Source organism: Symphalangus syndactylus, chromosome 17 (assembly GCF_028878055.3).
Source record: "Symphalangus syndactylus isolate Jambi chromosome 17, NHGRI_mSymSyn1-v2.1_pri, whole genome shotgun sequence".
Taxonomy (NCBI): domain Eukaryota; kingdom Metazoa; phylum Chordata; class Mammalia; order Primates; family Hylobatidae; genus Symphalangus; species Symphalangus syndactylus.
Window position 1 is genome coordinate 95,896,712 of NC_072439.2, and position 27,084 is coordinate 95,923,795.

The 27,084-nt window shown below is 45.5% G+C and overlaps 1 protein-coding gene across 1 annotated transcript in view; it reads right to left on the reverse strand.

Moving 5' to 3' along the window:
• Nucleotides 1-4,440: 4,440 nt before the first annotated feature.
• The window catches only part of GP5 (glycoprotein V platelet), a 229,586-nt gene continuing 206,942 nt past the window's right edge, over nt 4,441-27,084 (reverse strand). Inside the window, exon 2 of the mRNA XM_063622003.1 lies at nt 4,441-4,633. The gene's annotated coding sequence lies outside the window, so the exon portion shown is untranslated. The remainder of the gene's footprint in view (nt 4,634-27,084) is intronic.

The window sequence follows — 27,084 nt, forward strand, 5'->3', positions numbered from 1 at the left end:
CCCATTCATGGGCTCGGCTCAGCTCTCCAGGTATAGGGACATTGGTGCAGTGCCGTGTCCCCTGCTACGTGGTGCTTTGAGCAAAGCTAATGCTTAATAAATATTCACCGAATGAGTGTACTTGACAGCATGTGCGGGCATCCTCTCCTTATGCCAGTCACTGTGCTCGGGGTTGGGGGACTGCTCTGCCCGCTGGTTGCTCACGGTCGAGGAGGGAGATTGGCGCGTACACTCACTCAGCCAGTGTAGAGTGTTGATGGGCGCCAGGACAGAAAAGAAAGGGGAGGCCAGAGCAGCTCAGAGTGGGGAGAGCTCGGCTCTGTCCCATGGTTTGGGGGTTTGGGGGACACCTGAGAAGGATGTCAAGAGGAAATACCTCAGAGCACTGAAGGAAGAGGGAGATGAGGCGGCTGCAGCTGTCTTCCAGCAGAGGGAAAGCATGCTTCAAAGCCCTGAAGTGACACAGTAGAGGCAGGAGACTAGGAACTGCTTCTGGTGGCTGGACCGTAAAGAAGGAGGCAGCATAGTGAGACCCCATCTCTACAATCAAATAAAAATAGCCAGGCATAGTGGCACATGCTTCCCACTAGTCCCAGCTATCTGGGAGGCTGAGGCGGGAAGATCGTTTGAGCCCAGGAGTTCAAGGCTGCAGTGAGCTAGGATCGTCCCCCTGCACCCAAGCCTGGGTGACAGAGCAAGACTTTGCCTCTAAAAACAGTGGGAAGGGCTAGGCGGTGAGTTGTGGGGCCCCAGGCTGGGTGAGGAGCGCTGAGTCTGCAGACCATGCATGACTACTTTCAACGATCTCTATCCTTCCCTCCAGCATTCCTCTTAGACTCTTAAAATGTGCAGCTTGAGTATCTTTTATCCTAAATGCTTGGGACCGGAACTGTTGTGGATTTCACATTTTTTCAGAATTTGGAATATCTGCATTATGCTTACAGTTGATTATTCCTAATTCAAAAATCGGAAATCCAAAATGCTCCAATGATACTTCCTTAGGAGTTATGTCGGTGCTCAGAATGTTTTAGATTTTGGAGCATCTCAGATTTGAAATTTTTGGATTCGGGATACTCAACCTGTCATAGTTTTACTTTTCTCTCTGCTGATTGAGAAACTATATGTGCATAGAAGAGCTTACAGACCTCTCCCAGCAACTCAGAGACAACCCACTTCTGACGTCAGTCTTCACACTGGGGTGCATCAGTTGGAAAGCATTACTTAGGTGAGCATATAATTTATTATGTAACTGGTTCACTTTAGGGAGTGAAAGGGGTTATTACGAATAATTAAAACCTGGGGGAAAAAACAAGAACCAGGACTATTCTGGGCAAACCAGGATATATGATCACTCTAGGTAAAGATGTTGGGTTGAGGCCGGGCACAGTTGGCTCGCGCCTGTAATCCCAGCACTTTGGGAGGCTGAGGCAGGAGGATCACTTGAGCCCAGGTGCTCAGACCAGCCTGGGCAACATGGTAAAACCCCATCTCCACAAAAAAAATACAAAGATTAGCCGAGTGTAGTGGTGTGTGCCTGTAGTCCCAGCTACTAGATAAGCTGAGGCAGGAGAATTGCTTGACGCCAGGAGGTTAAGGCTGCAGTGAGCCATGATCATGCCACTGCATTGTAGCCTGGGCAACAGAGAAAGACCCTGCCTCAAATAAAATAAAATAAAATGAAAAGATTTGGGGTTTCCATTAAAGGATTGTATAGAGGTAAGTGGTGTCATCAGATTCACATTACTGGAAGTGAGCTACCCCTCTCACCCTAACTTCTTCATAGAACAGTGAGTGTAAGGGGACACGATGGTTTAGATGGTCTGTGAGGCTCTTCCCAGCTTCAGCCTCTTCTATAAATCTCTGTTTGGCAGGCATTTGAACGGCGAGAAGGGTTGAATAAAATGTAACCTCAAGGAAGTTTTGGGGACAAACTGCAATTTAACCTGAATCGTGACGATCCATACCAATATCCTGTGTTTTTAGCTGAAACCCTATAAAAGTGCCCAAGAAAAACATTCCCAAGGAACCTCCGCTCATCCACCCAACCAGGAAGGGAAAGGCGATGCCCATGAAAACATTCCATTGAAATTAAAGCCCTGCTGCCAGTCAGCCTCTCCCACAAGTCCTAGCCCTCCCTTCATCTCTTCCTCCCTCCTCCTTTTCCTCCTCCTGACTCCAATAGCAAGCAGGTAGGAGGAGATTGGGTCGGTAAAAGCATGTGAGCATTCAGTAGCTTAGTTAGTGCCATCATTTCAACTCCTGCAGCAACTCCCTCCCTCTTAAATAAAAACCTTCATGGCTCTCTAGTGCCTTGAGAATTAAGCACAAACTCTTCAACCTCTATTTCAAGATCTTTTGCTTTATCTCCATTTTATTCCTTATGCACCCTTTCTTACAAATTGGAATTCTTGCTAAACAAACTTTACATATTCTCTCTAGGTGCTTACTCACGTTCTATCTACTCCTGACTTACCTAAATTGTACCAATAAATTTCATCTCTTCCATAAAGTTTGGCTTTCCTCCTTTCAGTCTTCTTTTCTTCCAAGTTACTCAAACACTTATCTTTCAAGATACTGTACTTCTAAATAAAGGTATAGTTAATAGTGCTGGTATTTGTCTCTGAATTATCTTGCTAAGGAACTGAACACTGGTGTGGTTTAAAATACAGCCTTGTAAAGGGCGTCTGCATTAAGTTCAGCATCAATATAGTGAACTTCTGGGAGAGGGGGACCGCCCTAGGAGAGGTGAATCTGCCCAGATTGGAAATGGAGCAGATCAAAACACTCATGCTGATCAGTAGTGAGATTGTTCCTGTGAATAGCCACTGCACTCCAGCCTAGGCAACATAGCAAACCCCATCCCTTAAAAAAAATTAAGACCTTCTCTTCAAAAGACACTGCCTTGAGATTAAAAAACTTTGGAGAAAAAGAAAATAAATGGAGAAAATATTTGCAAATCACAAATCTGATAAGGGAATTGTATCAGGATTATATGAAGAACTTGCAAACTCAATAATAAAAAGAGCAAACCAATTAAAAAATGGACAAAAGATGTCAACAGACCCTTCATCCCAAAAATAATATGATGGCAAATAAGCACATGAAAAGATGTATACCATTGGTCATTTGGAAAATGCAATTGAAATCACAATGAGATACGAACCCACCACACACACACCAGACTGTTTAAAACTGAAAAGACTAACCATGCCAAGCACTGGCGCAGATGTGATGTAATTAGAACTCTCACACACCGCCGGTGGGAATATAAAGGGGTACAAACTATTTCAAAAAATGATTTCTGAAGAAGTTAAACATATGCCTAACATATGATCCAGCCATTTCATTCATAGGTATTTACCCAAGAGAACTGAAAGCATATGTCGACACAAAAGACTTGTACATAAAATACTCAAGGCAGCTTTATTTGTAACAGTCAAAAACTGGAACAATACAAACGTCTATCAATAAGTGAATGGATAAACAAAGTGTGATATTATCCATCTGATGGATTACTATTTAGGAATACAATGAAATAAACTACTGATACATGCAACAACATGGATGGATCTCAAGATAATTATGCTGAGTAAAAAAAGCCAGAAAAAGAAGAATATGTCCTCTATGATTCTGTTCATTTACAATTCTCCAAAATGCAAACTAACCTACAATGACATAAGGCAAATTAGCTGTTGCCTAGAGACTGGGGGAGGGAAGATAAGGTGCCAGAGAGGCAGAAAGGATCCTAAAGGGATATGAGGAAACTTTTGAGGGAAGGGGTATATCCACTGTTTTGACTGTGGTGAGGGTTTTACAGTTGTACACATATGCCAGACTTATCACTTGCATTCTTTATGTGCAGTTTATTTCATGCCAATCGCACCTCAATAAAATTTAATGTTAAAAAATAGATGTAGTATGTCATCTAGGAGCTCAGAGTCATGGTCTCGCTAAAGAGACGCTACTCAAAGAGAAGGGTCTTTGTCTGCATGTGTGTTTTGTTTTAACATCATCTAGCCGGGCGCGGTGGCTCACGCTTGTAATCCTAGCACTTTGGGAGGCCGAGGCGGGCGGATCACAAGGTCAGGAGATCGAGACCACGGTGAAACCCCGTCTCTACTAAAAAAATACAAAAAAATTAGCCGGGCGTGGTGGCAGGCGCCTGTAGTCCCAGCTACTCAGAGAGGATGAGGCAGGAGAATGGCGTGAACCCGGGAGGTGGAGCTTGCAGTGAGCCGAGATTGCCCCACTGCACTCCAGCCTGGGCAACAGAGTGAGACTCCGTCTCAAAAAAAAAAAAAAAAGCCGGGCGCGGTGGCTCACGCTTGTAATCCCAGCACTTTGGGAGGCCGAGGCGGGCGGATCACGAGGTCAGGAGATCGAGACCACGGTGAAACCCCATCTCTACTAAAAATACAAAAAAAAATTAGCCGGGCGTGGTGGCGGGCGCCTGTAGTCCCAGCTACTCGGAGAGGCTGAGGCAGGAGAATGGCGTGAACCCAGGAGGAGGAGGTTGCAGTGAGCCGAGATTGCGCCACTGCACTCCAGCCTGGGCGACAGAGCGAGACTCTGTCTCAAAAAAAAAAAAACAAAAAACAAAAAACAAAACAAAAAAAAAAAAAAAAAAAATCATCTAGCCCAGCATCGCCCACAATCATCCGTCAACATCCGGCCCGACTAACTTACAAGGCACTGCTGTCCCTACAAAGTGTCCACACCTGCCATTTGATCATCTGGGTGAGAGGAGGGCGTCAATATCTATCTAAGTCTGATTTCCTGAGGCTTGTATCAGTTGCTTCTGAACTGTAAGCGGTCCTTTGGGTTAGAATTGAAAGACTGATCCACAGGACCTTAGAGCTAGAGGAGTCCTAGGGGTCTTCTGGTCCCACCTCCATCCAGTGCAGCATTTAATCCACTGTACCTTGGAGTAACCTCCATCTAGTCTCTGACAATGTCTCCTGGGAAACTCCTAGTGTTCACCAAAAGTCAAGAAACTAGCTGCATTCCAATGGGAAGAAGCCAGGGCAGGACAAGAGGAAGTAAGAGAGCTGTCCCTGAAACCCACCAGGATCTTTATCCCTCCTTTCAATGCGGTTCCTTAGGAATCTCACAGTGGGAGGAAATCAATATCTTTCAATAGACCAGTGCGTTTCCTTTGACCTGTGAAGGAGGGCTGGGGAGAAGGGGAAATGAAAGGATTTGATAAATAAGACACATTTGCCAACAGATTCTTTTTTTTGAAAAAAAAAAAAAAAAAAGAAAGAAAGAAAAGCGCTTCTGACTGGCTGGGCTAATTCAGTTTGGTTGGAGTGGTGTGCACGTTAGCTCTGACATACTTTGGGCACATCTTTTAATGTTTCATTGCCTTTGCTTTCCTAATTGTGTGCATTTAGGACCAAGAGCCTGGGTTTCTTCCTTCTGATTAGCAACAAGACTCCTCACAGCTTTGGGGGTCTAGGAAAAGAAAAAAGAGAAAGCCCTGAATAGCCAGACCAGGACTGTATTCTTTCTGCTGCTCCTTCACACCTTTTCAAGCTTGGTGATTTCTACTACTTCTCCAAATGTAATAATCTTTTAAACTGTCTACATTCAATCTGCTCCCAGGCAGGAGCTTAAACTCCCCCCCCCCCCCCCCCCCCCCGTTGGAAGTTTATCGGACAGATCTGCAGAGGTTTTTCCGGGAGGATGTTTACAAAGGACTTTTAGTGTTGCCAAGAAAAGAGAGAAGGGGAATGATAGGATTTCTGTAGGGCAGTTTCAGAGGTAGTGAGATTTTAACATAAAAAGGACCTTTTTTACCTTCTAACATATCCAAAGGCAGATGGTAACAGGGGCCAACAGCGTCCTTGTGGGCAGGGTCCCTCCTAATCACTGGAGCCAGTGGAGTTTTCCTATTAGGTTAGAGTCTTGCTCTCAGTTATTACAGCTGGAACCATCCCAGAGATTAGAGCCTGTAGCTCCACGCTGCCCCACTCCTCTGCTTCCTGTAGAATCACTTTCTTTCATGGGGAAGGGAAGGGGCTTCTTAAAAGGTAATGTCTTGCTTCATAACAGTCATAGCTATAATACACAACTGTTGCAATAACCATGTAAGAAAAAATGTATTTTCTTTGGGGAGGGGGAAATTCTAGAACACGCTAATCACCACATCTAATAAATCATGTGACGAAAGCACAGGGCATTTTGAATATAAGTTCAGTAATATCAGAATGATTTTGAAGTTGTGTACCTGTCAAGGTATTTACAACTCCGAAAGTCCTAACTGTAATAAATTTAAATGCATTTGGTATTTGGTTTATTAAGCTTGGATTCATTACATGAGACATTTCCCCCCGTATTCAAACATACATCAATACAGAGCTAGCTCTGGAGAACAACTTTACTTAACAAATCACTTTAGAAACTTTTTCATTTTAAAACATCCTAGAAAAATACGGCTGCAGCCAGCCTTGGGAAACAATTTTTTTTCCTGATAAGGATGACATCATTTTATCCTAGTAAAAGATGAGTTTTCATCGTAATAATTAAGCAGGAGAGAAATGATTCCCAGTGAACTGCGTGACAAGTTGTGTAACTGCAGTTAATTTTAATGAACAAGCTCCATTTTTGAATTGTTAATCTCCATTTCTTTCATTTTAATCAAGACTAAAACTTAATGAATTTCAACAATGAGTTTCCCCCTTCCCTTTCAATGAACTCTTACATTTCAAGTACCTTAGAGAGGAGAAAATGAATTTATCTCATTTTTTTGAAGCTGAAGTCTTCAATTGTAAGAAGAAAGACTCTTCATTCATGGCAGCGTCTCTGTGTGATGAAAAAGAAAATCTAAAAGAGACCTTCTAAAGAGAGTCCACTGCAAAGTGAGTGGGAGGTAGGGCTGTGTGTTGGGAGGAAGGGGAAGAGGTTGACATTCAGCCGGAAATTTCTACAGGGGTTCAATACACAGGGAAGCCTTCAAGTTATGTAACTTATCAGCATGAAGAAATCTTGGGCCACCAAGTTTTATATTTCATGGCACTGTTTTCAGCAGAACAAACACACACTTTTTTTTGTTTTAGTAAACAATTTTTAGAGCAGTTTTAGTCTCACAGTATTGTGTGTGTGTGTGTGTGCGTGTGTGTGTGTTTTAAAGAAGAAAAAACATGTGTCTCGACACATTGCCAAGAAAGAGCTTCCAGAACAAAGAGCAGCAGTAAGATTATTGAATATTAAACAGAATCCCCGAGCAGGCTTAATTGACCAGGTTACTTCCACCCACCACTGGGTGGTAGTATGACTGAAACCTTCATTCCCAGGTAAATCCTCAAATCTCCCCCAATCTCCGCAGGTCACTGATGTCCCTGTTTGGGGGGGGGGTGTGTGTTTGTGTGTGTGTGTGTGTGTGTGTCTTTTGAATCACTAGAATGCTGTCCCGATTGAATGTGATCTGCAGCCATCATGACAGAAGGTATTGTTCTGACCTTTTCAATCAACAGTTTTCAATCTAGGGCACACAGAGGTGGCTTAGAAGGAGGTCACCACGGGGCATGTGGCCTGAACTATGGTCCTAGGCTTGAGTTTTAGGACACCACAGGATATGCATAATCAGCAAAAGGGAATGAAATGAAAGTTTCCCTGTTAAACTTTAATCATGCACATGCGTCCACTCCACAGCCCCACTGCAAAGGAAAAATTTAGGGTCGCCTGGTGTAGAGGGTCCCAACCTTCACTGCCTAGAACCCTTCTGGGCTACAAGTTTTAAAAGATTTTTGCCCTCCAATAGGTTACTTTCATTAAATAATAATTCCATTTCTCATTTTTCATTAATCACAACTAGTCACAACAGCAGCTACCTTTTATCGAAGGCTCAACATAGACCTACCCCAACAGCACCCTGAGGTTCAGATTCTTGTCCTTACTTTACAGGTGAAAGCACTGAAGTTCACAGAGATCAAGTAGCTCCATCAAAGTCACTCTGCTAGGAAGCAGATGAGCACAGGCTTGACCCCAGATCTGTCTGCTGTCAAAACCCAGGCAATGAATCACAGTTCTATTTGGCCAGGCAGACCTTCTTGTTTGCATGAGGCAGTCCCCAGGGTTACCACACAGCCAAAAGCAAAGAAAGGAGGCATCTTCATCAGACTGTGCCATCCATATCCAGGCAAATGGAGGATTGCCACGAAGCTCTTTGAAATACTGAAAATTGCTCATGGACCCATTCTCTTTCTGTGGGTTCGGAGATAGATAATTGCTTGCCATAGCCCAGTCTCTCACTTACCAGACAAGGACACAGAGAACAGGGCTCCCAGCCCTCCCCCACTGTCAGAGACCCCTGGGAAAGGAGAAATCGTAGCTGGATTAGGGAAGACATTGCTCTATACTTTACTTTTCTCCAATGCGAAATTACTTTCCCTGGAATTCTATTCCTCACTGCCCGAGAAGTAAAGGCTTCGGCCTCAACTAACAAATATCAGAGAATTATGTGTTTTTTTTTTAAATGTCTTAGGTTGAATGATGTTACCAGCATGTGACCTGATGTCTCCAAGATTTTGGAGATCCCACATGCTGACCGCTTCTGGCCACTCCAAAACAATCTGGGAACAAAATCTACCGGCCAAGCAATACAAAGAGCAAGCTGGGCCATCCATCATCAGCAGACACCCTGACGCGTGCTTCCTCACACTGCAGAGGTGGGGGTGGGCTGGAAGAGGGGGTGCATTTCAATAGATCTTACTGGGATTGAAAACATAAATTAGCACTCAATCAGCTTTGAGATAAGTCCATTTTGAAAATAACATTTGAGGAGCACCATGAACCCAGCTTCTCTCTCAGCAGAAAGGGCCCAGGAGCTCAAATTTCTGTTGACTGTGAATTGCTGGGGGCTGCCCGGAGCCTGTTTGTCTCTGTGCCCCCACGGTGCCTAATGTACAACTTGGCAGACTGCAGTATTAAGGAAATACTGGCTTTATTACTAAAAGTAAAGCCCAGAAACTCCAGGGTTGGCAAGGCAGAGGGAAGGGGATTTGGGGAGGACACTGGGAGAACCCTCTTTCTGTATCTAGGATCCCCTTCTCCTGGGAGTCTTCTGAAGCCCACCACTCCCACCTTCACGGTGGTCTCAGGGAAGGGTGATACTTCCTCTCACAGGCTGGCTCCAGTGACCTTCCAGGTGCGGTCTGGAGCTTGCTGAGGGGAGGCAAGCATATTTAAGAAAAAAAGATTCCAGCAAGGAAATAAGAAGCCACAGAGGGAGGCGACTGAGAGACCCAGTGAATGTTGGCAAGCTGGCTTTAAAATGGGGCTTACTTGTCATCCACTGTGGGGCACCATGAACCTTGAGAAGCTGGCTTTAAAACGGGGCTTACAGATGATCTGCTGTGGGGCACCACGGGCCCTTTCCCTGCCTCTGTGTGGAAGAGGACATATCTCACCCATATCCCCCAGCAGGGCTGCCTTAGACCCCTACAGTTCTTCATGCCCACTGGCCAAAGACACCCCTCACAAGTGATTCAGAAATTCTACAAACATGACTGTAAGCCTATATTTTTATAATATAGTTAGAAATGTTTTTAAAAAGGAAACAAGAAATAATATGCACGCTAATTGAATTATGTTACATTATTAAGACATGAGAAACCAATAACTCATTTTAGGGCTGACCTCAGAATAAAAAGTTTACTCTCTCCATGTATTTGAGAAGCGCCCTGGACTGCAATGCTACCCTCAGATAACTTTCTATTTGCAACCTGGAAAGGAAGCAACAAAACAAATGCAGATGTTTATCAGATGCAGAGGCTGATAAGAGAGCAACTATCTCCCACTTCTACAATTTCAAAATGTTGTTAGTCAAAACAAACAACCTCCTGTTGAAATGTTAATAAATGTTATTAATTTGAACATACCAAATAAAATTACGCCAGCTAAATATCACTTTTTTATATGTATATATTGAGTTCCACTTCAAACTTCATTTTTCCAAAAGACTTCTGTGTCTGAAAGTTCAAAAGCCCCTCTCTAGATTATTAAAGAGAGGTTGAGCCTTTTTCACCTGTTCCCCAGCACCCTGAAACCTATCTACCTACACATGTGTCCTCATCCTTGTAGCATTGTATAGGAAAATGCATTTCAATGCAGTTTGACCCAGGAGATACAGTCTTGTGCCATATAAGTGACAGTGGTCTCAGGATTATAATGGAGCTCCCCTATACAGGCCCATCTTAATCCTTTAGATTGCATTTTTACTGTACTATTTTTGTGTTTACATATGTTTAGATACACAAATACTTACCACTGTGTTACGACAGCCTACAGTACTCAATACAGTAACATAGTATACAGATTTGTAGTCTAGGAGCAACAGGCTAGATCACATAGCCTACAAGTGTGGCAAGCTGTACCATCTAGGTTTGTGTAAGTACACTCTGTGACATTCACACGACAATGGAATTGCCTAAGCACGCATTTCACAGAACGTGTCCTTGTTGTGAAGCATTGAATGAGTGTTTTTGAGCTGGAGCTTTGTTGGGTAGGAAGGGGAAAAGGGAGATGGAGGCCAATACAATGAACATCTCAGTTCATGCTCACTGAGCCCTTTGTTGACTCCCCACTTCTCTCCCTTATGATAATTTTCTTGGATTTGAAGAACCATTAGCCACCTTCTAAAGCCAAACAGTGTTATGAGTTGGGTCAAATATACACCTACAAACACTGAGGGAAGACAGTCTTTGGAAATGCTTTGAAGAATCATCTTCTTATGCACAGAAGCCCTACTGACTGCTCAGATTACTGGACAGCATGCCTGCACATTGGGGCATAAGTCTGTTTGGGCTGCTATAACAAAATGCCCCAGAGCAGGTGACACGTACATAACACAAACTGATTTCTCACAGTCCTTGAGGCCGGGAAGTCCAAGATCAAGGCACCATCAGACTCAGTGTCTGGGAAGGGCCCGTTTTCTAGTTCATAGATGGCACCTTCTCACTGTGTCTGCCAAGTCCATCAGAAAAATTCCCAAGAAATAGTGGAAAAAGAGAACTCTGATATCTTCAGCCTTTTTTAACAGCACAAATCCCTTCCAAAGAGCCCACCTCCTAATGCCATCATATCACAGTGGCAATTAAGTTTCAACATACAAATTTGGGAGGGGCACAAACATTCAGCCCATAACAGGGCCAAAGGGCCCTTCTGAAAAACCTGTACCAACCCTGTCAGCAGTGGCAAATCCAACAGGTCTACAGCAAACTTGATTCTCGCCTCCTCAGAGGAAAGAATTCATCTAAGGGGCACAAGGGAGAGGGAGAGACCATGACAAGTTTTAGACCAGGAGTGAAAATTTATTAAAAAGTTTTAGAGCAGGAATGAAAGGAAGCAGAGCACACTTCAAAGAGAGTCACGTGAGTGACTGGAAAGTTCCAAGCGCAGTGTTTGGCCCTTGACTTGGGGTTTTATACATTGGCATGCTTCCGGGGGCTACATCTCTTCTCCCCTGATTCTTCCCTTGGGGTGGGCTGTCCACATGCACAGTGTCTGCCAGGACTTGGCAGGGGCGGCATGTGCGGTGGGTTTACTGAAGTTGTGTGTGTGCTCACTTAAGGCGTTTTTCCCTTACCGGTCAAGCGGTCCTAGAGGAAGGTCATATACCAGTTAAACTCTGCCACTGTGCCCCTTAGTGTGCGAGCTTGGGCCCACTCACCCAGCTCTGGAGATCTTATCCGGAAGCTGCTGATCATCAGCCTCAGGTATTTTCTATCTATTGGGAGACTGCCTTTCCCTGGTGCTGGCTGTGAACAATTATTATTTTTGAGAGTTTAAGAACCACCTCATCATCACCTATAGTCACCTGACATTCCTGGGGAGGGAGGGGGGGCCTCTCCTGCCCTGCTTATGTCTGCCTAACTACCTACTCTAACAACCCCACAATTACATATAAGGACACTGAGGCCCAGAGAGGGGAAGTGACTTACCCAAGGTCACACCACACATGACCCTTTGACACTGTGTTTCCTATTCCTTCCATAATGCCTCACATTGTCACTTGTGATGAGGGTCAGCTCTGAGGTGACATAGTTAACCTTCATTCTGAAAGATATTAGGAGTGATTTATATTTTTGAATGTGGCTAATGGTAGAAATGAAATGATAATGAGAAAGCAACACATACTTTCAAAGTGACTGCTCACCAGAGCTAACATTAAGCCTGATTTGATCGTACCCATTAGAGATTTCAGCTGAACATTATGAGGATATTTCTTGGGAATTTATCTGATGGATGTGGCAGGGTCAGCTGCTAAGGATAAAGAACCGTCACTGAAATGTCCAACTAGACAAACTTTTTTCAGTCAGAGGTATGAGAGAATTTGTCACACTACATGTAAATCAATTCATTTCTAAAATGCAGCAGCTGCTTTTGAAATTATTTTTTATAATGCAAGCTGTTTTACCTTTATTAGTGTGCTTTATCAGTAAAAAGGTGTTTGGGGAAGGTAGATTTTATTTATTAATCATTTCACTTGTTGGGTTTTATTAAAGTGAGTCACCTATATGGAGATCTTTAAGTTTGAAAGATGCCAGGCATGGTGACTCACGCCTGTAGTCCCAGCCTTTTGGGAGACTGAGGCGGGCAGATCACCTGAGGTCAGGAGTTTGAGACCAGCCTGCCCCCCCACCATTAAAAATACAAAAATTAGCCGGGCATGGTGCCAGGAGCCTGTAATCCTAGCTCCTTGGGAGGCCGAGGCATGAGAATTGCTTAAACTCGGGAGGTTGAGGTTGCAGTGAGCTGAGATCGTGCCACTGCACTCCAGCCTGGGAGACAGAGTGAGACTCCATCTCAAAAAAAAAAAAAAAAAAAAAGAGGCTGAGTGCAATGGCTCAAGCCTGTAATCCCAGCACTTTGGGAGGCCGAGGGGGGTGGATCACAAGGTCAGGAGATCGAGACCATCCTGACTAACATGCTAACATGGTGAAACCCTGTCTCTACTAAAAGTACAAAAAAATTAGCCAGGTGTGGTGGCAGGCGCCTGTAGTCCCAGCTACTCGGGAGGCTGAGGCAGGAGAATGGCGTGAACCTGGGAGGTGGAGCTTGCAGTGAGCTGAGATCACACCACTGCACTCCAGCCTGGGCGACAGAGCGAGACTCCGTCTCAAAAAAAGAAAAAATTTGAAAGACACCTCAGAGATCATCTGGTCCAACCTCTTTATTTTCCAAATGAGGTGGCTGTGATTCAGAGAGGGAAAGTGACAATTCCAAGGTCACACAGCAAGCAACATCAGAGCCAGGACTATGACAACTTCTCCAGACTAGGTCAAGGCTTTGTTTGATTAACAGCCAATAGATCTCCCTGTGCTGTAAGTTGCAGGAACAAGACTGCAGTATTGAAAATATGAAAGAACACAGTCCACTTTCTTTATGAATCTTTTTTCTTATAAAAATAAAATATTTTCACTTTCCCAATTTCAAACAATTTTAAAATAGCTTATACTAAGACATTTGTGCACAGCCACAGTACATCCCCGTGTTTTGGGAGGCCAAGGAGGGAGGATGGCTTGAGGGCAGGACTTCAAGATAAGCCTGGGCAACACAGCAAGACCCTATCTCTACAAAAAATTTTTAAGAATGAGTTGGGCATGGTGATACGTACCTGTAGTCCTAGTTACTCAGGAAGCCAACACAGGAGGATCGCTTCAGCCCAAGAGGTTAATGCTGCAGTGAGCCGTGACCACATCGCCGCACTTCAGCCTGCACAGCAGAGAGAGACCCTGTCTCTAAAAAAAAGAGAAAAATAAAGAGACACTTGTAATCAAAGCAGAAGAGATGAAGAAAGAAAGCAGGGGAAAATAAGAATGTCCATATGATGCATGCACATGTGTACGTGCATGGTCTGTGTGCGTGAGGGGGTGGCCAAAGAATGCATAATTTGGGTACAATTTAAACCTTTAATAAGAATGGTCACCGAAATTAATTTTTTTAATTTTTTTTTTTTTTTTTTGAGACAGGGCAGGGACTCACTCTGTCATCCAGGCTGGAGTGCAGTGGTGCCATTTTGGCTCACTGAAGCCTCAACCTCCTGGCTTAAAGCAATATTCCTGCCTCAGCCTCCCAAGTAGCAGAGACTACAGGTGAATGCCATCATGCCCAGCTAATTTTTTTTTTTAAGAGATGGGGTTTCACCATGTTGCCCAGGCTGGTCTCAACCTCTTGAGCTCAAGTGATCCAGCCACCATGGCGTCCCAAAGTGCTGGGATTATAGGTGTGCGTCACCGTACCCAGCCTGAAATTGATTTAGATCTGAGTTTCCCGGTAATAAAGTTTTCATTTGCTTATTTCCCAAAAAAACCCTTCAATTGGGGTTTCTAAATACTCGTTTTTTTCTCCCCTCCGATCCCGTCGCACTGCCCTATATACCAGCCTGAGAAGCATGGAGCACAGTCACAGCACACTGGAGCTGGAAGGTTCCTTAGACACCGCCAAGTGCAGCCCTCCCAGTTGACGGAGGGACACCTGGAGCCCCAGAGAGGAAAGTAGCGTGCTACAGTCATAACAGAGTCCACAAAAACGGGGGTGCTGTAGAGACACCAGAACACATCATGCCTGAATTTCAGGGATTTCATAGCAACAGACAGCATCCCTGATCCCCATTGGTCCCATTCTCAAGAACCTTGAGCCTGATGATCCTGGAGCTTTTTCCTCCCACGGGGCCTTACTAGGTACAAAGTCCTTTCGCTCCTGTTGTGTCGCGTGGGACCGTGGCTTATCCCTGTGAGGCAAGAAGGCAGAGAAGAATATTGGGCCTCAGAGAACCGAAGACTCAGCCAAGGTCACAGGGCCACTCAGCACTGGTGGTGGGAACTCAGGCTCCTGCAGCCAAGGACACTCCTTCCTCTCCATGCTGGGGCCCCCCTGGAAGCACTGCAGACAGTGTGCAATGAGCCCGTGCACTCCGTGGTCCACCGCCAAAAACACTACAAGGATATTGCTGATCGGCCGGGCGCGGTGGCTCACGCCTGTAATCCCAGCACTTTGGGAGGCCGAGGCGGGCGGATCACGAGGTCAGGAGATCGAGACCATCCTGGCTAACATGGTGAAACCTCGTCTCTACTAAAAATACAAAAAATTAGCCAGGCGTGGTGGCAGACGCCTGTAGTCCCAGCTACTTGAGAGGCTGAAGCAGGAGAATGGTGTGAACCCGGGAGGCAGAGCTTGCAGTGAGCCGAGATCGCACCACTGCACTCCAACCTGGGCAACAGAGCAAGACTCCGTCTCAAAAAAAAAAAAAAAAGGAAAAAAAAAGATATTGCTGACGTCTGGTTGGGATGACAGCTTCATGGTCAAAGTATCATCTCTTAGACGCATAAAACATCTAGCACAAAGGGATTTAAGTAAAACGGGTGTTTTATAAAGGGATATGTGTTTTAAAAGGGGGGAAAGAGTCAAGAGCTTTGTATTTCAAGTTTTGTGGAGCACCAGTGGGTACCTTAACAGGCGACCTGCAAAATCCATGGCAGGCAGAGGCTCCTGGGCATGAGGTTCACAGCGCTCATGATTGAAGGGAATTAAGAGAAACTTCAGAGTGAGATTCACGGGGTCTGGATGAGGTAAGAACTCTTGGAAGCATAGGGAAAATTAAAGCAATTGTCAAGCATGAAGGGGAAGAAAAGATCACCTCTGCAGTCCACGTTCTACCTCTGGACCTAAGGCTTAAAGTTTAAAACAATAACAATAATAACGTGGCATCTTGTTTTGATTTAAGTATGAAAAGCCGGTGTCTGCAGGCGGCTGCTGAGCTAAGCCCTTTTCCTGCTGGGGCACCCGTGGAGGTGTTGTCAGAGGTGCGGGATAACTGGAAGCAGAGCCAGCCCAGCTGGGGGGCCGGACCCCCGTTTGAGTTTGCAATGCCGGCAGTTAGAAAAAGTGTCTCCAACTTGTAAATACAGCAAATTTGATCTGGAAGTCATTGAGAAAACATAAACACCGAGCCTCACGCAGTCATGTTTACACTGTTCCAGCCCTGGTGAAAGATGAGCTCGTTATGGAAGGATTTTTTTTTTTTCCAAAGGCGCTTTTCTTTTTAAAATAAAAATCCCAAGAAGTATGTATTGCTACCAGGACCAAAACCCCAACAGAGACCACGAGTGTGTGAACAAGTTTTGCTTCAGCAGGTGACAATCATAGTGTCACATTTATTCGAGTTGTTTTCTGCAGTTGCAGAAACTCTGCTTTATCAAAAATCCATTGTTTTTGAGGTGGAAATTAACATGACTGGAACAGCGTCTAAAACTATATCCTTAGTTAAGAATATGGTTTCATAACTATTTCCTGTTTCCCAGATCCATTCTAAATATGTAGTAACATGAACCAGGAATTTAGTCCAGTATCGCTTCATCCGACCAATAAATAAATGGAAGGCACAGATGGAGGAAGGGACTTAGTTAAGGTCACAGAAAGCCTGTTAGTGTCAGAGACAAAAATAGGACAGCGATTTCCTGGTTTCTACTAGTTCTTTCAGGACATGTCTCTTCCAGGAATTGCTACTGACACTTTTGCCCAAGGGCATTTATTAAATAGTGTGTTCTATGTGGAGCAGGTATGGGCTTTATTTCACAACTTGGCATGAAAGAAATGCCACATGATTTTTCTTTAAACAAATTAATTCTGCTGAGGAGTCTCCAGTTCACTGGGTGGGTGAAGAAATTGACTAATTCAGTCATTAGTGACTAGGGCCCGTCCAGGAGGCAGCATCACCTACCTTGTGTGGAGGAAGGACCAAGGTGTGGAAGTGGAGCAGCCTTAAGAGAGGCTCTGGTTTTCAGTCCCCACCGGCACACGGACCTCCTCACCACACCCCAGGGCCTCTGCAGGCCAGCAGCTCCTCTGCTCCTGGGCTGTGGCCTCTGCAAGGATGGGGTCAGCAGCCACTCCCTCCCCAGGTTCTGTGTCCACCCCTGCAACCCTGGGAGGGAAGAGAGTAAGGCCTGGGATCCCCGCACTGTTCCTCTCTTAAGTCTGGAAGGACGTCTCTAGCCCACTTTTCCCTCCCTGTGCCCAGTTCTCCTTCTGTCCCAGCCTCTCTCACTGCCTCCTTTCCTGGTTACATAATCTTGTCTAAAGCAAGGCCAGAATGTAAGAGGGAAGGGTTTTGAGGAACTCCTGCTTTCAGTCCTATCAAGGAATCCTGAGACAAGGAAACCCAAATGCCTAACAACAGAATTCTAAATTAATATCTCAATCAATTATTCTGCCACTTAGATATGCCACCTTGCCCACGCAGAATTCAAATTCAAATCCTTTTACAATGAAAACAATAATGCATTTGCACGTCTGACCATCTACAGGGCACATTCATTCAACTCACCAGCTCCTTTCATCCTCAAATACTGCAAAGTAGGTCTTTGTCACCCCCATTTTACAGATGAGGAGACCAAGAATTCATGAAGTGGTGAGATATTTGTAGTGACTGTTTCCTGGTCCTGAGAAGAGGATGGCAAGCCATGTGTTTCTGATATCCTCTGAACTTGGCCAACACTTAATAAATCCACACTTGATCCCACTCCTTGATATCTTTCCTCTTTCACTGCTAAACGGCCTGATGAACTTAGCTGAAGCTGCCAGATACAACTTTCAACATCCTTCTGGGTGGATCCTCGTTGTTTTTGTTCACTCAGCTTCAAGGTTAAAAAAACAAGCAAAAAAAAGACCAAAGATCATAAACAATCTCGCTACTTTTCGTGCCTCCTCAGCATTTGAAAGTTTTGGGAAAAAATCCAGCGAATGATAAAAAGAATTGTTTACATTCTCGAGGGCAATTTGGTTGAGGTCCTTGTGCCCTGGTGCCAAGACTTCTGAGACTCTCGGTCTCTATTTGTCCCCCCGCCTGATTTCTGGCCTGATTGGCACCTACAAAAAAGGCTCTGGCATTCAGCAGCGCCACCTTCCTCCTCTCCCTGGAGAAACAGGCTACAAACCCACGAGAGGATCCAGTGCATCCAGTCACTCAGCAAACATTCGTGGAGAAGCTACTGTGTGCCAGGCATTGTTCTAGGCATGGAGGGATACAGTCACAAACAAAACCAAGTCCCCGCCCTAACGGAACTCCTCGGGGGAGGGGGTGCACACGACAGACATTAAATAACCATAATAAATAATATTTCAGATGATGGTATGTGGTATGAATAAATAATATTTCAGATGATGATATGTGGTATGAAGAAAATACAGCAGGGGAAGGGGGATGCTCTTCAGAAGAAAAGCCTCTCCAGGAGTGCTTAGGACGCTGGCTGCAAAAATTCACACACATTTCTAACGCTACTTCATCTCCCTTTACTAGTTTTGCGAGCAGGCAGGAAATATGAAATCATTGGCGTAAGTGTGCCCTGAAAGATGTCAAAGGCTGGATCCATCCGCAAAAGCACTGCAACACTGAGGTCTCCTGGCCTGGAGCAGGCGAGCATGGGGGAAGCAGCTCTGGGCGGGTAGTCGGCAGCCCTGACCTTTGTTTCTCGATCTGCCCCCCAGGCTCAGTATGCCGTTCCCCACATCCCTTCACCCCATCTGCCCCCCAGGCTCAGTATGCCCTTCCCCACATCCCTTCACCCCAACTGCCCCCCAGGCTCAGTATGCCCTTCCCCACATCCCTTCACCCCATCTGCCCCCCAGGCTCAGTATGCCGTTCCCCACATCCCTTCACCCCATCTGCCACCCAGGCTCAGTATGCCCTTCCCCGCATCCCTTCACCCCATCTGCCCCCCAGGCTCAGTATGCCGTTCCCCACATCCCTTCACCCCATCTGCCCCCCAGGCTCAGTATGCCGTTCCCCACATCCCTTCACCCCATCTGCCCCCCAGGCTCAGTATGCCCTTCCCCACATCCCTTCACCCGATCTGCCACCCAGGCTCAGTATGCCCTTCCCCGCATCCCTTCACCTCGCTGGATCCTCTGTAAAATGGAATACAGCAGGTTGAGAGTTTTCTCTTTCCGGCCATCATTTTCTCCTAGCACCAGAGCTAAGCCTTTGCACACACTTTATCTGAGAGAGAAAATTTAAAAATACAACCAAGATAATTTTGGAAAAGAACAATAAAGGGAATCTTGTTTACTTACTTACAGCTTACTATACAGCTATAGGAAGCTGCATATCATTTTGAATCATATTCCTCTGTTGGTGTGGGAAGAGGCAAATAGATCAATGCACTGAAGTGCTTCCATGACAGCTGGTAAACAGCTACTGCCCCGAACTCTCACAGTGCATCCTGCTGACCTGGCCACCTTGGTCTCTCCCTTGGGACCCCTGACTCCTCACCCTCCAGCTATTAAAGACTAACACCTGGGGGCTGGGCGCGGTGGCTTACGCCTGTAATCCCAGCACTTTGGGAGGCCAAGGCGGGCAGATCACAAGGTCAGGAGATTGAGACCATCCTGGTTAACACGGTGAAACCCCGTCTCTACTAAAAATACAAAAAATTAGCCAGCATGGTGGCGGGTGCCTGTAGTCCCAGCTACTCAGGAGTCTGAGGCAGGAGAATGGTGTGAATCCAGGAGGCAGAGCTTGCAATGAGCCGAGATTGCACCACTGCACTCCAGCCTGGGCGACAGAGCAAGACTCCATCTCAAAAAAAAAAAAAAAAAAAAATTAGTACATGGCCCAGCAAGACCTCACTGAACCCTACTTCAGCACCTCAGGCTGACGGCTAACTTCTGCACTGATCTGCAGACATCGCCCAGTATGTGTATTATCTCACCACTGAGCATCCTCAAACTCTCTTAGTGGTGGTTTGTCCTTTGAGAGTATAATTTGGCAGTTTCTATGAAAATAAAACTGTGCACACCCTTCAGCCCAGGAATTCCACTTCCCATCAGTTTTTCTACGAATATTTACATATGCAAAAGCTGTACAGCAATTTTTATTGCAGCAGTTTAATAACAAATAAGGAAGCAACAACAGAAATAAGCTTACAGCCCAACAATGAAGGCCTGGTTAAATAATAATCTATCCACGGAAGACTGCGGCTGCTTCAGTGAGGCCCCCCGCACCAACAGCCTTCAGTGACCCAGCAATTCACTGGCTTAGTGAATGGAGAAGTCCAGAAGAGAGAGGGTTTCGGGTTCTGTTCCATCAGTCCTCTGCTGTGTTGGTTGTTCTCTTAGCTCTCCTCTCCTCTGTGTGCCACCTTCATCCTTTGTTGACCTCTCTCATCTATGGTGATTCCAGGCCTGTCATCAGCACACAGCACAGCTCAGAGTGAGTGGGAGACATTCTCTCTCCTACAGCTATTCAGAAACATCCTGGGCCACAGTGGGATTGGAGCCCTCCTGAGCTCATTGCTGAGGTTTACACCTCCCAGGGCCCGCCCCTAGAGCTGCTGATGAGGTCAACCCCACCCAGATTCCAAGACTGCTCCCCAAGGTGGAAGGGGCAGAGTGGATGGATATGGGTTGGGGATGGGGCAGCCACCAAGTTTGGCTGGCCAGTATGGTGACCATGTTCTAGAAAGCCTCCCTGAATTCACTGGGGGAAAAGAATGGATGGGGAATAAGAGTGGATGGAAGCAGGAAGACAAGTTAGGAGGCAGTTGCTATGGTGCTGACCAGAAAGGGAGACGGGCAGAGAGTCACAGGGTGCGACTGGCAGGGCTTACGGCTTGATCACCAACTAAACTGCATTGGGAGTATTGAGAGGGATTTCAACAAAGCCAAGACCAGGGTGCAAAATTTAAGGGGATGTCAAAAAACTCAGTAATCAAGATACATAATATTTCAATGCAACATTTTTTAAAATAAAAAGGAATCCAAACATTTATGATGTATGAAACATTAAAAATTCACATAAAGACAGAATCTATGACTAGGCGTTTTCGTTTTTGGCCTCAGTCTCCAAAGTGGCTCAACGTGGTACTCACTGGAGGATGACCCCCAGGTTACAAAATTGTGGTGCTTAAAAAAAGTTACTTTTTTTTTTTGTATTTTTAGTAGAGGCGGGCGCCTGTAGTCCCAGCTACTCGGAGAGGCTGAGGCAGGAGAATGGCGTGAACCCGGAAGGCGGAGCTTGCAGTGAGCCGAGATTGCGCCACTGCACTCCAGCCTGGGCGACAGAGCGAGACTCCGTCTCAAAAAAAAAAAAAAAAAAAAAAAAAAAAAAAAAAAAGTTACTGGGATAAAGAATTGGTTTGAGGTAGAAGTTGGTGGGCTTTATTTTAGCTGTTACAGGTATGTTCAGGCCTCGTAAACTGCAGCTGAGATCCATTTAGTGTAGGAATAAAAAACAGTTCCTGAGACTGTGTGATCAGAGAGGGAAAAGAGAATTTTAGCTCAACACTGAGACCACCTAATTCACCGTCTTCTCAAAATGCACTGTAACCTTCACTTAGCTTCCCCACATCAAATGGAATGTGGCAGGAGGGAATTCCGGGAAAGAACCCACTGCATAAGCAACGCAAGTCGTGGATTACACCATCCCAGATCTCCAGCCAGGTGCCTGACCCGAGCTGTGGCAGTCATCTAATGACACTCATTCATTAATTCACCAGTTTCCCCTCCTACTTCTGCTCTTCTTCTTCTTCCTCCTCTCCCTCCTCCTTCCGCTCTTCCTTCCTCCTCCTCCCCCTGCTCTTCCTCTTCCTCCTGCTCCCCCCTTCTCTTCCTCGTCCTCCTCCTCGCATGCGTCAGGATGTGGAGTTAGGAAATGATGATGATGATATTGGTGAAAAGAAGGTGGAGAACAACAACATGCAGGATGAGAAAAACAAAAAAGCTGAGAAGGAGAAAGGAAAGAAAAGGAAAAAAAAGAAGAGAAAAAAAGAAGGGAAGAAGAGAAGAAACCAGAAACAGTACTAAGTAGAGTCATTGGTTTTTTAAATTATGAACAAATTATTCTATGTGAATTTTAGAGTCGAAAACTGCTCTCCTCCCCCACTGCAGACTACAGCGGCAAACCTAAAGAATCATCACATATTGAGCAACAACTGTTTTCTTTCTTTTTTGTTGGTTTGTTTGTTTGAGACAGTCTTGCTCTGTCGCCCAGGCTGAAGTGCGGTGGCACGATCTCAGCTCACTGCAACCTCTGCCTCCCGGGTTCAAGCAATTGTCCTGCCTCAGCCTCCTGAGTAGCTGGAATTACAGGCACCCCCCACCACACCCCGCGAGTTTTTGTATTTTTAGTAGAGACGATGTTTTACCGTGTTGGTCAGGCAGGTCTCAAACTCCTGACCTCAAGTGATCTGCCCGCCTCGGCCTCTCAAAGTGCTGAGATTACAGGTGTGAGCCACTGCCCCTGGCCTGTTTCCTTTCTTTTTTAGTGAGTGAAGAGGCATAAGTCTAAGGCATATAGCTGCCCTCAGCTGAGGCTCACAACAGGCACCCTAGCTAGAGGAACAGGAGGTGTTTCCCATGCAGAGGTGGCGTTTGCATCGAGCCCCACACCTCCACAGCTTGGCTCTATAGATGCTCATGAAGTTCCAGGGAATAAAAATATTATAAAGATTAGTGGCTAAAGGAAATGACTGCTATTTTTTCTTTAAAAGAAAGAAGAAAAGCCCACCAGTAATGATATCATTGCTACCTTGAATCTCAAATTTAGCTATAACAATGGGTCTTAGACAAAAGACATGGCTTGGAGGACTGAGCCAAATGGAGCAAGGTGGGCAAGGAACAGAGTTTCTTCCAAGCGAGGCCACTGAGCTGTGAATGTGGTCACCAGAAGAGGCAACTTCCCTGTAAATTCAAAGTGTGCTGACATTCACATCACTAGGGGCCACTCCTGGGCCCTGGAGTCGGAATCACCATGATCAGCAGGCCCTGAGGGGGAACTGCTTTCACCCCGTGGCTAGGAATTGTCCCAGTCCCTCAGTGGGCCAAAGAGGAGATCTTTTCAGGGGAAAGCCCGTGCATTTGTGTCTGTGCCTTGTTTTGTAAAGAATCATTTCAAGTTGAAATTATTTTTAATTAAAACAATAAAACCCCACTGGTATACTTTTGATGGCACAAGTTTGCACTGACTAGTCTTGAACTGGGAGTCAGGAGGCCTCTTCCACTAATGTATTGGGTGACCTTGGGCAGATGACATCCTCTTTCTGGAACTGAGTTTTCATATCTATAAATTAGGGATGATATAGATAATATAATGTAGACCGCCTTTGGCTCCCAGATATAGACGCATCAACGTGCTATAAGAGATTCATCAAGCAGGAGTAGGAGGTGGGGACAGTTAAGTACATTTTCTGGGTCAACCTCCAGATTCTGATTCCATAGGCCCAGGAACCTCCAGGCTGCTGCTGATAACCAGCTGTTAAGTAATCCCTGGACTTAAATGACCTCTGCAGCCCTTTCTGGCCCAGGAAAGCCAGGGACAATCACTAAAAAAAGATATAACTATAAATTACACCAAAGTCATTTGGGGATAGAACTTTCTTTGAAATGACGTGTAAAAGGAGGGCAGCACGGCTCACAGATTTCAGAAATATCTCAAAAAGTAACACTCGACAGGAAATACTATCTACATAAATAAACGAAATGAAAAAGGCCTTTTTTTTTTTCCTTTAATTTCCTCTCAACTTTAACTCCTTACATTTCTACAGGAAGGGTAACAGGGGCAGAGAGTGAGGGAAGTCTATCTCCCTGACAATTCCCAAAAGTGATTTATTGTGGAGGTCACAATAGTCCCTGTTTGGGCCTGTTACAGTTTGCTAAGCTCCACTAAGCTTAGGTATTAGGAGATCCTTCATTGGAACATTTGTGTTGAAGGGAGGAGGAGGAGGAGGAGGAGAGGAAGAAGCTGCCACTGCTTTGTTTTTAGCTCTAGAGCTGCCTGAGGCCTGGTCTCAATCCTGGGACACAGTTCTGTTTGTCTTCCTTTTCTATTCAAGTTGCTGATGTTCCAGGCGTTCTCTGCCCCATTGCTCAGTGTTTGTTTATGGCAGCGAAGTAGAAAATTGTAATGTCTGTAATTGTTATTGGTTTGCTGATTGTGTGACCACCTGGTTTGCTGGATTCCGGACAAAGGCAGTAAATCCTCCTTTAAGGCTAAAGCTGTGTACTTTAGGAGGAGGAAGAGGAGAAGGGGAAGTTTGGAGGTCTTTTGTTTGTGTCTGTGCCTTGTTTTGTAAAGAATCATTTCAAGTTGAAATTATTTTAATTGAAACAATAAAACCTTGCTGGTACACTTTTGATGGCACAAGTTTGCACTAGAAGAAGGCCTTCTTTTTTTGCAATGAAATGCCCTGAAATTGAGGAATTCCTCAATAAACAACTTCATACTTGATTTGCTGTGTATGAAGTTGGATGTGCAGTTTCCAGACGTTTTCCAAAAGGCCCTGTGCTCTGAGGTACACAGACTGCTTCGAGACATCCCTCTGGTCTGCAGAGATTCCACAGCTGTTTTAGTAAAAAATTATTTTCTTTTAATTTCATAAAATGCCACATTCAACATGCACCTTTCATCCAGAGAGACCCTAAGATGTTCAAAGGATTCAGAATTACCCACCCATCCCCTACCCTCTGGAGTCAAACACAGAAAATATTTAACATCTGTACTGCTATGCCACCCAAAAGTTTTAAATTGAAGGAAGATGTGTTTCTCGCACTAAATTACCAGAGGAATTTTCAAAGTAGAGCTCAGTTACCTAGGTTGGTCAGGACGTCACTGCAGGAAAACACTTCTTTTTCTCAAAGCACTGAGGCGCGATGAATGAGCAGCCAGCCCTTCCCCTGCCTCTTGCCCCAGAGATGGCACTGCAGGCAATACCGGTTTCTAGCACTCAACTGGCTCTGGTGTGGTTAATAATAATAGTATTAGCCAGGAGCTGTGGCTTATGCTGTAATCCCAGCACTTCGGGAGGCCAAAGCCAGTGGATCATCTGAGGTTAGGGGTTCGAGACTAGCCTGGCTAACATGGTGAAACCCCATCTCTATTAATAATACAAAAATTAGCTGGGCCTGGTGGTGCATGCCTGTAATCCCAGCTATTTGGGAGGCTGAGGCAGGAGAATCTCCTGAACCTGGGAGGCGGAGGTTGCAGTGAGCTGAGATTGTGCCATTGCACTCCAGCCTGGTGACAACAGCGAAACTCCATCTCCAGATTAAAAAAAATAATAATAATAACAATAACAATATTACAGCTGGCTTCACTGAGTGCTTATAGTCTACCAGACCTTGAGTCCAATGCTTAATGTATATGGTTTCATTTAATCCTAATAAAATAGCAACTTTATTGGGTGAGTATTGTTACTATCCTGATTTTATAGAAGAAAAAAACTTACGAGGCTCAGAGAGTTAGTTCAGTTGTTCAGTCGAAGATCACAAAGCCAGGAAGTTAGAATTTAAATCCCGTTTTGTCTGCCGTGCATGCAAGCTATTTGTCAGCATGCCCCACTTGTCCTGATGCTACAAGGTGCTGAGGTATGTCCCCCGATACAGTGCGTCTTGCCAATGCATCTTACCAAGAACCCGGTGTGTGCAGAGTTGTGGGTTAGGATTAGAAGTGGAGAGGAGGCTGGGTGTGGTGGCTCACGCCTGTGATCCCAGGACTTTGAGAGGCCGAGGCGGGCGGATCACGAGGTCAGGAGTTCAAGATCAGCCTGGCCAACATGGTGAAACCCCAACTCTATTAAAAATACCAAAATTAGCTGGGCGTGGTGGTGGGCACCTGTAATCCCAGCTACTCAGGAGGCTGAGGTGGGAGAATCACTTGAGCCCAGGAGAAGGAGGTTGCAGTGAGCCAAGATCGCGCCACTGCACTCTAACCTGGGTTAACAATAGCAAAACTCCATCTCAAAAAAAAAAAAAAGTGGGTAAGAGAATAACCAAGAATAACAAATCCTACCCTTACAGAGCTCACTAACAAGGTGATCCATTGCCCCAATGTGCCTCAGACTGTCCCAGCTTTAGCATCCAGAGTCCTGTATCCCAGGTATGGGAGGCAGAATTCTAGGATGACTCTCCAAATTCCCTACTGCACATACACCTTCTCCAGTTATTGAATCAAACCTTAAATCTAGGTGTTATTATGAAGTGAGTTTGCATATGTAACTAAGTTGACTTTAAGATAGGGAGATTAGCTAGGTGGGCCTGACTTTATCAGATAAGTCTTTTAAACCTGGGTCTAGAGAGGTCAGAGACATAAGGCAGAGAGATTTGAAGTCTGATTCCACATGGCTTTGAAAATGGAGGGGGTCACATAGCACAGAATGTGGTTGACCTCATCCAGTGCTTACAGTACCCTGGTCCGATTATGCCCTTCTTGGACATGAGGAAACCGAGGCACGGAAGGTTCAGCTTCAGGTCCAAGGTCATATAGCCAGCGCGGAACAGCACTGAGATTGGTGGTCAGACCTTGGAGCCACAAGTCCGTGGGAGGCCCCTGCGCACAGGCGGAGCTGGGAGTGACCTCCAGCTGACAGCTGGTAAGGAGATGGGGGCCTCAGCTCTATAGTGCAAGAAACTGCATCCTGCCCACCAGCTGCGTGAGCCTGGAAACGGATTTACTCAGCCTGGCAGACACCTGAATTTCGGCTCTTTTGAGACCCTGAGCAGAAAGCCCAACCATGCCTTGCTTGGACTTCTGACTGACCTATAGAACTGTGAGCTAATATCAGTGTTGATCTAAGCCGTGAAGTGTGTCATGCAGCAATAGAAATGTAATACACTAGGAAACCCTTCAGCCCCGGGCAGACTGGAACAGTTGGTCACCCCAGATGAGCACAGACCATGTGACCCCTGTGTGTCATGGGAGGAGGCTAGAGGGTGGGATAGGACAGGAGGGGAAGGGCTGAAGGCACTTTAGAGGGAGGATACCAAATAAGCAAAGACAGAGGGACAGGAATATGCGGGATGTGAACTGAGATGCCAGCATGGTGCCAACTGAGAGGGTTAAATGCATAGGGACAGAGGCTTTGCAACTTCAGCATTTGAAAAGGATCTGTTCTGGGGTCATGAAGATGGCAATGATGTTAGCAGCCTGTGCTTACAGTTTTTTTGTTTCTGTCATTCTGGCACTGATCCAGTCCAACCTCTTCCAGGAACTCTGAACTCCCTGAAGGCAGGGATGTGGCTTACCCAGCTGTGCAGCCCTAGCACCTAGCACAGAGTCTGGGACGGCTTCATTTCGTGTTCAGGAAGTGC